Below are 9,566 nucleotides of genomic sequence, written 5' to 3'. Positions count from 1 at the left end.
CATCTGTATATTCTATTGTGTGTTTACCACCCAAAGTCCAGTTTCCTTTAGCTACCATATATTTGATCCCCTTTACCCACTTTACCCTACCCCTACCCCCCTATATTTGACCCCTTTTACCCCGTCTACCTCTCCCCTCCTCCCCCACTCTCTACCCTCTGGTAACCACTATAGTCCATGATCATGAGTCTCTGTTTGTCCTGTTCATTTGTTGCTTTTAGGTTTATAGCCATGCCACCCTGAACATGCCCGATCTCGTCTGATGTCGCAAGCTAAGCAGGGTCAGGCCTGGTTAGTACTTGGATGGGAGACCACCTAAGAATACAAGGTACTGTAGGCATTAAAAAAAAATAAAAACAAAAAATATCTGTTTTTAAAAATTGTTTTTTGGTATGTGCTTTTTTGTACAACACCCAATAACCAGAAATATGTTATACCCTTTAATACTAATATTTACAGCACTACTATTAAAAAGAGTGTCTATGTAATAAGGGCTTGTTGTGTTCCTCAGGGCCTCAGAAGTTACTTTCTCGAGGAAGTTTCTTTTATGTCTACTACCAGTACCCCCAGTGGGTTCTCAGTACCTTCTGGGCTTTTCTCGCACAGCCCTGATTTCTCAAAATTGCTCATATCAGAATGACAGAGCTCTTTTAGGACAGGAACAGGGCAATGACCTTGTGCCCAGCACAATACTCTTTTATAGGCATTGTACCATTTAACTTACACAATCTCCCCTTGAGGTAAATACTGTTTTCATCACCATTGTGCACACGTGAAGACTGAGGCTCAGAGAGGTAAGCAACCTGATCAAGGTCACAGAATCCTTGGGTGGCAGAGTTGGAATTCACACCCAAGTTGAATTGAGCCAAAAGTCTGTGCTTTTAATTACTTTTCTATAATTGCCTCAAATATTTGTCAGTTGGTTTAATGAATGGATGAATGAATGCATGCATCTTTTAACTAAAAAAATCTTTAACATAATCTATATAATCTTCTATAATCACCCATAATTTCCAGTGGCTGCTGTAACAAATTACCAAAATTTTTGTGGCATCAAACTAAAGAAATTTATACTCTCACATCTCTGGAGTCCAGAAGTCTGAACTTCATTTTGCTGGACTGAAATCAAGGTGTCAGCAGGGCTATACTTTTTCCAGACTCTAGGAGAGAATCTACTCCTTGCCTCTTCCAGTTTCTGGTGGCTGTCATAATTCTTCGGATTGTTGTTGCATCATTCTCATCTCTGCCTCCAAGGTCCCACTGCCTTCTTCTCTTCTGTCTTGGTCAAATTTCCCTCTGTCTTCCTCTGTTAAGTACACTTGTGATACATTAGGCCCAATGAGATAATCCAAGGTAGTTCCCCTATTTCAAGATATTTAAATGAATAATGAATCACATCTGTATTATTATTATTATTATTATTATTATTATCATTGTAAAGTAATTCTCATAGAAAATGAGTAAGCATATGGCTATCTTTTGGGAGGCCATTATTCAGTCTAGTACAGTCTGCTTTCTGGTACCTAAAGGTTCTTGTCCATCTCACATGCAAACTACATGCACTTTATCCCCAAATCCCAAATTTATGAATCAATTAAAGAATCAACTTAAGCCTAAAAGCTCATCCAAATATCATCAGCTCAAAAGTACCAACTCTCATCATCTAAAAGAGATATTGGTGAACTCAGGTTTTGATCCATCTTGGGCAAAATTCCTCTTTGCACATGGACACTAGAAATCAATGTATATGTTCCCATAATACATTGGGACGGGCATAGGTAATGGTATAGACATTCTCATTTCAAAAGGAGACAATGAAAGAAAGGAAGGAGTGTCTGGTCTCGAGCATTGTTAAAATCTCTTAGGGCAAATTCCATTAAGTTTCAAGGCCTGAGAATAATCCCCTGTGGCTGGAGGCTCTGCTCTATGGGCCTACAACTCTGCCCTCAGAGTTATTTTTCCTTTCTCTTGAAGGGTGTCACGTGTTTGCCATTGAGGGGTTTTATTAGCCTTTTCTATGTACTAGCATTTTGAGGGTTCTGACAGCTTTCCTACATTTTGTCCTGCCTTTGGTTCTTTCAGTTTAATCTGACAATGTTTCTAATGATATAACATTCTGAAAAACCTTCTGGGGAAGCTGGGAGCATGGTGTGGCAGTAGGAGAATGAAGACCTAGTTGCTTCCCATGAAAAAAAAAAAACAACAAACACGACATATCTCCATTTTGAGTAATTCTTCCTGAAAGACAACTTTGTGCCAATTTAACAGCTTCTGTAAAACGAACAAGTGAGAAACTGCATAGAGAAGGTTGGGTAACCTCAAGAGCTGTCTTGGATCTGAGGAAACTCTCGGGGCTTGGAGGCGCCAGTGAGTACTACTGGTGGTATTCCTCCTTCACTTGTTAGTGGGGGAGGGAGCTGTAGCCATGTGTTCTGGCTGACCTACAGGACTGCACGAGGGAGCTGTATCCATGTGCTTTGGCTGATCTGCAGGGCTACAGCAGTGCTTCCAGGACAAGCTGCTAGAGGCCTTTTTGGTGGGAATAACAGGTTGCCAAAGCCAGGCCATGCCCAGGACCCCCACCCAGAGCTTGTTCCAGACAGAGAGAACTGAAACAACAGGGTGCCACCATAGTTACCCACAATGGGCACCCAGACCCAGAAATCCCTCCAGAGCAACCAATAGAGCTGTGATGTGTGTACACTGACTGTCCAGGTTGGATCCCACTTTGTCCATAGACTATCAGTATCTCTGTCACCATTTCCCAGGGTTGCTGGCCCAGAAAGCCATCATGAGGCTTCTTTGAACCTTCTCGGCAGGACTCAAATCAGGAGGTCACTTGGTGGACACACACCATGAAGAAGGGCTTTTCAAAGTGCAGGTTGTGACTCATTAATAGGTACCAAGAATGTTTCATAGACCTTGAACAGAATTTTATGTTTTTAATGTATTAGCATGAAATAACATAGCACATCACAAATAGAATTTAAAATATCAGAGTGTATCACATGCATAAAGGGTTCAGTACTCTTTTGTGGAACATTTTAGAGTCATTGCAAAATGTGTTCTCGATTGTGGGTATTGGTGTATAAAGCTCAGGAATCTTTTTTTGTGATGCATATACTGTTCTCTCACATGTTCCTGCATTTTTCCATTTCCCTAGGTACAGGGATTAGCTTAGAACCAGTTTTAAAAATTATTAAAAGAGAAACAAAACAGAGACAGGAATGTTAAAATAGTCCTTTTGAACCCTCATCAGAAGAGCATATACATCCGTATGGGGCCTCAGGCTTGTTATGGGAAGAAAGCTGTCCAGGAGAGTACTTTTGGGCCATTTGCAGGCTGATTTCTAGGGTTGGAGAAAAACCATAGTCCTCTTGAATGTCAACATTTGGATATGTCACATGGAGGAAGAGGAGGAAGGAAGCTCTATCTGCCCATGGAACCTAAGGGAAAACGTTCCCTGTTGTGACCTAGAGTGTTTTCAAGCAGCCCTTCTCTGCACCTGTCTCCCATGCTGGGGATCCAGTTGGTGTGTCCCATCTCTTGCCAGAGGGAAAGGAACATCAAATCTTTCAGGATCTCTTTTGGGTATTCTCTTCTGTATTTGCATGGAGAGTAATGTACACAATGTCTATTCGCAGAGTATTACATATGAGAATGCAGAACGATATTGGGGTAAGAGAGAATTTATTTCTCCTGAGACAGAGGTGGAGCAGCATCCTTGCTGACCTGGTCAGCACTCCCTTCTCATTACAGTTCCATTCAGGGTATGCTCCCAGTTCTGTGAGACTTGTGCCATTAGAGGAGCTGAACTGTCACACCATTTGACCTGGTGCCCTCTCTTTTCAATGGCTGTGATAACCCACACTTGCCTCTATGCTGACCTCTCTTCCATCCACCCTGTGCATCTGTGTCCTCCCCTGCTGTCACTAACACCAGGACATTTCCTTTCCCTTCCTGCCATTTGGGGCTTCCCAGTCTTGGAAAAATGACTCCACATTCTCTACCCTGAGATATGTGGTAGAACGCAAAGCTCATTCCAGTTTCTGCACCAATACCTGTCCTCCTCAATGTGTCTGAATAAACCATGAGTCACAAACCCAGTCCTTCCCGCATATGCCAGTTGTAGGAACTCTGAAAAGAATTTTGACATCTGTTTGTGTCTTCGTCTCTCATCTATAATGTCTCTATATATTTCTATGTAACATCATATTATAAAAATAACAATATCCATGCTCAGAGGTCAGTTGTGAAGAGAACCCATATGAGATATTTATCATCAGCCCAGGAACTTTGCAAACACAAGATGAATATTAACTACACTTTCTAGGGTTATTAGGGAAGGTGGGCTGAGAGAAAAAAAAATTCCCAGTAAACCAGACTTCCCCCTTTTGTGAAGAATTTGGTCCTGGCCTGGAATGCAGACTCCTGGCCTGGGAATGCACTCCCACACAGAGGTGTGATCTCGAGTGACACGACATTATTATTCTCAGAGGAGCAGGTAAACTGGGGTTGCCCTCGGTATGCAGCCCCTGGGAGCTGGCTGTGCAGGGATGCTAATCCCTATGAGGAAGACTGTGCCTCAGGAGACATGCTGACAGAGGTTTATGGACTTGGCCGTGTGTGTCTACACCTAGGCCATTCCTCCTCCCCCACACGTCTGTCATGGTCCACAGCAATCCTCAGGTCAGAGGTTACAGAGGCTTTTCTCAGTCTCCCAGAACAAGGTCCTCTTGGTCTGTGTCCCCAATCCACAAGGGCCTTAGCAGACCTAGGTCCAGTGGCCCTAGGGCTGCTGTGTGAACAGTGATCCTGTGATTCTGCAGCTATCTTAGTGTGTGGGTGGGAGGAAGCAGACCCAGAAGCAGGTCTAGCAACCTGGGCACCAGCCTAGAGTCACCAGTCAGAGCTGAAAGAGAGACTTGAATCCCACCCTTCTCCTCCAGGAGCCAATCACCTGCTGGTTTACAGTTCTTCCCCACCTCTGAACCAAATCTGTGTGCACCAGGGGAAAGGTCCAGAGGTGGGCTGAAGGCAGAAGTAGGGGAGACAGCAGCCTCATCAAGAGTATGGACATCTTGCAAGTTTGGATGGAAGTCAGGTGATGGACAATGGATGGTTCCAACAATGCAATCTTGCCTCCATTTGACGTTGGTGTTTGATGTTCCATGCATGTCACCTTGGTGACCTGGTTGGCAGCTTCAATGTCCTCCAACACCCACAATGTTTTGTTTAAATAGACTCCTCACTGCCTTTCCCCAGAGCTGACTGTTCCATGTCTGTGGCCAGCAAAGGTACATCTGGCAGAGGACTGTCCCATTCTTAACTCTCATCTCCACCCTTGCCCCGAGCCCTTTGTCATGAGACCATGGATAGACAGTTCACTACCTTTGTCAAGTAGACATTTACATCTGTTGCTACCCTGCATCAAGGCTAAGTAGATACTTCCAATCCTGTCCACGAGGTACCCCACATGGCCTGCTCTCCTCCTATTTTTCCATGATCCCCAGTTGAACGCTTTATCTCTGTCTCCTCTCCACACTGAATATGTGGTCCACATAGGCATGTCTTATCCATGATGTCTCTCCAGGACTAGGAACAGCCTTAGAACACAGTATACACCTACTAGGTGTTTTTTGAATGAATGAGCCCTTTGATACAGCAATTCCACTTCTAGGAATGTGTGCCAAGAAAACACTCGCACATGTGCACAGGGTTGTGTGCACAAGACTGATGGAGCCAACAATTGAGAAAAACTTTTGTTTATTAACTGTCAGTGAAATGCAGTATATGAATAATGGGGGTTTGCAGCATGGAGCACCTGCTGAACAGAGAATGGAATAAGGGGGAAATCCTCAGGACATGCTGTTACTGGGGAATAATAAGTGGGACAAGCTCATAGTGGTAGCCTGTGTGTTTTTTCAAAAATGTAGAGAAAAATGTTTGACTCAAACCCCCAGAACTGCCCTCAGGAGTAACATCTGAGGAGGGGAGAGTAGTTCTCCTCTGTGCAGAGATAACTTACAACACTTGTTTCCTGAGGTTAAGTGCATGGACGGACACACGGACAAATATTATGCCTTCATTATATGTGTTAATAAAGTGCTAGCATCTAGTGGAATGTTAGGCACCTAGTAAGAACCATTGTGCTTTTACAACTTTTCACTGTTGTAAACTCTTTCACTTGCTGTCTACCTTATGGCCAAGATTTCACGGCCGGGCTCATGTCCATGAAAGGCCACTAGGTTCTGCTTTTTATCATGGGCACTTGTAATATCCCTGAGGTAAAGGCAAGGAGAGAGAAGGAAAATAAATGGCAGTGAGCTCTCATAGCCAGATCCAACAATACCCAGGCCCTCATGCTGACTTGCAGGGCCCTGATTCTGCTCTACCTCACGATCTGGATGCACTTCCCACTGTTTCTCAAGGCAAAACTTCTGCTCATGTCAGAGAGACTCCCTCACCTGTCCTTTGAGTTCCTAGGCTAGTGGAAAGTGTAGCCTATACAATGGGAGCTGACCAGGTTTTGGGAGCCAAGGGCATCCTTGGTAGTGAAGATCCCTAGATATACAGAGGAGGAAGTAGAAAGAGTCTGGAAAGCCTCATCATTTAGTCTCCATGTGGCACCCCAGGATCTCTGAGAAAGGAATGGCTTGGAGAAACAGTGAAAATTGGATACTGGTACCATTAAGAACAGTGTGTTTTGCATGGATGTGGCTTGGACTGAAGTGTCACAGAGTTATTCATCTTCCTCGGGGTCACTGATCTCTTCATACACAACTTTGTTCTTTCTTTCCCGCAGCCTGTGGGCCCAGACATTACTCTTCACTGCCCTGGGTCCTGTGGTGGAAAAGATTTGGTCAATGGGGGATGGGTGGGTTGCGGAGTGTTGGGTTCTTTTTAACAGATGAGCTGCCTCTTTTATGCCAAGTGCCCTTGGGCCTTCCACATATTCCTGCTTAGAGAGGCTGAAATATGACTCGCACAAGTACACTCCAAATGCCACTTAAGAGTTTTAGTTCTGTCTCCTACCACTGTCAGGATTAGATTCCACACTTCTTTACTTACCAGAACATTCATTAAAACATTCTTTCAGCACATATTTTTAAGGCCATATTGTGTGTCAGACATTGAGCTGAGGCCTGGGGATACAACTCTGAGTACGGTATTTTCCCAGGTTATTATGGATAGAATTACTTGAGCACTTTTCATGCCGTTAACCTTCTGCATTTCATTTAGCACCTTCAAAGAATTTGTGAACTATGATTCTTTATTTCCATTTTATGGACTAGGAATCTGGAGCTCAGAGAATTCAGAAGGCTTGCCCATGAATATATGGCTTTTATATCAATGACAACTTAATCTGTGACTCTGGAAGTCATGTATTAATGGCTCAGCTGAAGCTGAGCAACATCCTCAGTCCAGCCTGGACCCAGTCATGTCCAGGATCTATCCCCCACTCTAGGAGGGCCAGAAGAGTTGTTCCCAAATGGTTTCCCCTTACCTGCTGACTTCTCCATCTGCTGACTAGAAGCATTTGCTTTTCCTGGGGGACACAGCTGTTTCTGAGCTGGCTCTGGGCCAGGTGTTTCTAGTAGTGGTTTCAAATCATCTTCTTCACTTGCTAGCTTCTTAGGCATCTCCTTTTCATGTAAAAGTCACATAGAAACAGTATCAATGCCATTGCTCTACTGCTTTAGGGCTTACAAAGTGTCTTCACTTGCAGTACATTAATCAATATTTTCCACAACTCTGGGAGATCACTACATGACTCATACATGAATTGTGAAGAACCTGGGATGTCAGAAGAAAATGGTATGGCCTAAGTGAAGGGTGTTTGCAAGACCAGAATGCTTGTCTTCACACTTTCTGGTTCAACACTCTCATACACAGCAGAAGCCTCCATGTAAGTGAGAGTGTGGTACATGGAAGATTTGGAAAAGAATATAATTCTAGAGAGAGAGGGTCAAGATGGTAACTAGGTAAAAGCAGGGTTCACTTCCTCTAGGACCAAATTAAAATTATAGCCATATTATAAAATAAAGTGGAGATCGCCAACAAGGTAAAGAAACAACCATCCAAATGGGAAATATATTTTCAAGCAACGCCTCCTATATGGGCCTAATATCCAAAATATACAAAGAACTCATATGACTCAATAACGACAACAAAAAAACGATCCAATCAAAAAATGGGCAGAGGACCTGAGCAGACTCTTCTCCCTAGAGGACATACAAATGTAAAGATACTAAACATCACTAGCTATTAGGGAAATGCAAATCAAAACCACAATGAGATACCATGTAACACCTGTTAGAACAGCTATAATCAACAGGACAAGTAATAACAGATGTTGGAGGGGATGCAGAGCAGAAGGAACCCTCATACAATGCTGGTGGGACTGCAAATTGGTACAGCCACTTTGGAAAACAGTATGGAGGTTCCTCAGGAAACTAAGAATTGATCTACCACATGATCCGGCAATCACTCTCCTGGGTATTTACTCCAAAGACTTGAAAACTCTTATCCAAAAAGATATTTGCACACCGATGTTCATAGCAGCATTATTCACAGTGGCCAGGATGTGGAAGCAACCAAAGTGTCCTACGATAGATGACTGGCTAAAGGAAGCTGTGGTACATATATGCAATGGAATATTACTTAGCCATAAGAAGAGATGAAATACTGCCTTGTGCAACAACATGGATGGATCTCGAGATAATCGTGTTAAGCGAAATAAGCCAGACAGAAAAAGCTGAAAATCACATGATATCACTTGTATGTGGGATATAAACCTAAAAGCAACAAATGAGCAGGAAAAACAAACAGAGACTCATGGACATGAACTAGGGGGTAGGGGGTGGGGGGTAGGTGATGGTTAAAGGGAGTCAAATATATGGGTGTTGGGGAGGTGAAGGGTAAGCCGGGATCAAATATATGATAGCTAAAGCTGAAAGTGGACTCTTGCAAACACAATAGAATACACAGATGTCAAATTGTAATGTACACCTGAAAATTATATAATCATATTAACCAATGTTACCCCAATAAACTTAATAAAAAAATGGAGAATCACATGAAGTCCAGTTGATCATAACACATATATCTGATAATATAAAGAAGGAACTACATCGAAGCCAATAGGAGGGGCAAAGTCAGAATTCAGGCTGGACCCGCACCCATGGGTGATGGCGGAGCACCGGGAGTGAGGCCATGGCTGCAGTGGGCCCCCTCGAAGGAGAGAGGGGTCCTAACCCCATTTGGGGGCTCCCCAGCCCAGGATAAAGAAGTCCCCAAAAATTCTGACTGTAAAAATCAGAGGGGATTCTGTCCAGCCAGGTGAAATGGAAGGATACTGAAATCCCAGACGTCCCTTTAAAGGGCTCATACAGACTCCCACCTATAGACACACACACCCTGGGTGCCAGCAGAGGGACAGAGGCTCTAGCAGGAGTCATACAGGGAAAGACTGCATTGAGTGGCACGGGAACGAGGGCTGGACAGGCAGCCACCATTGTGCCTTAGTTGGGGCTCACCTAGGGGCAGTCTACAGATGAGCAGTT

The 9,566-nt window shown here is 43.7% G+C and overlaps 1 pseudogene; it reads left to right on the top strand.

The window, feature by feature from the left end:
* The first annotated feature begins 221 nt into the window (after positions 1-221).
* Positions 222-340, top strand: LOC120592887 (uncharacterized; annotated as a pseudogene).
* The last annotated feature ends 9,226 nt before the right edge of the window (positions 341-9,566 follow it).

Source organism: Pteropus medius, unplaced genomic scaffold, assembly GCF_902729225.1.
Source record: "Pteropus medius unplaced genomic scaffold, Ma_sr-lr_union100, whole genome shotgun sequence".
NCBI lineage: Eukaryota > Metazoa > Chordata > Mammalia > Chiroptera > Pteropodidae > Pteropus > Pteropus medius.
Note: the sequence above shows the minus strand (reverse complement) of the source record. Positions and strands in the feature narration are given on the sequence as shown.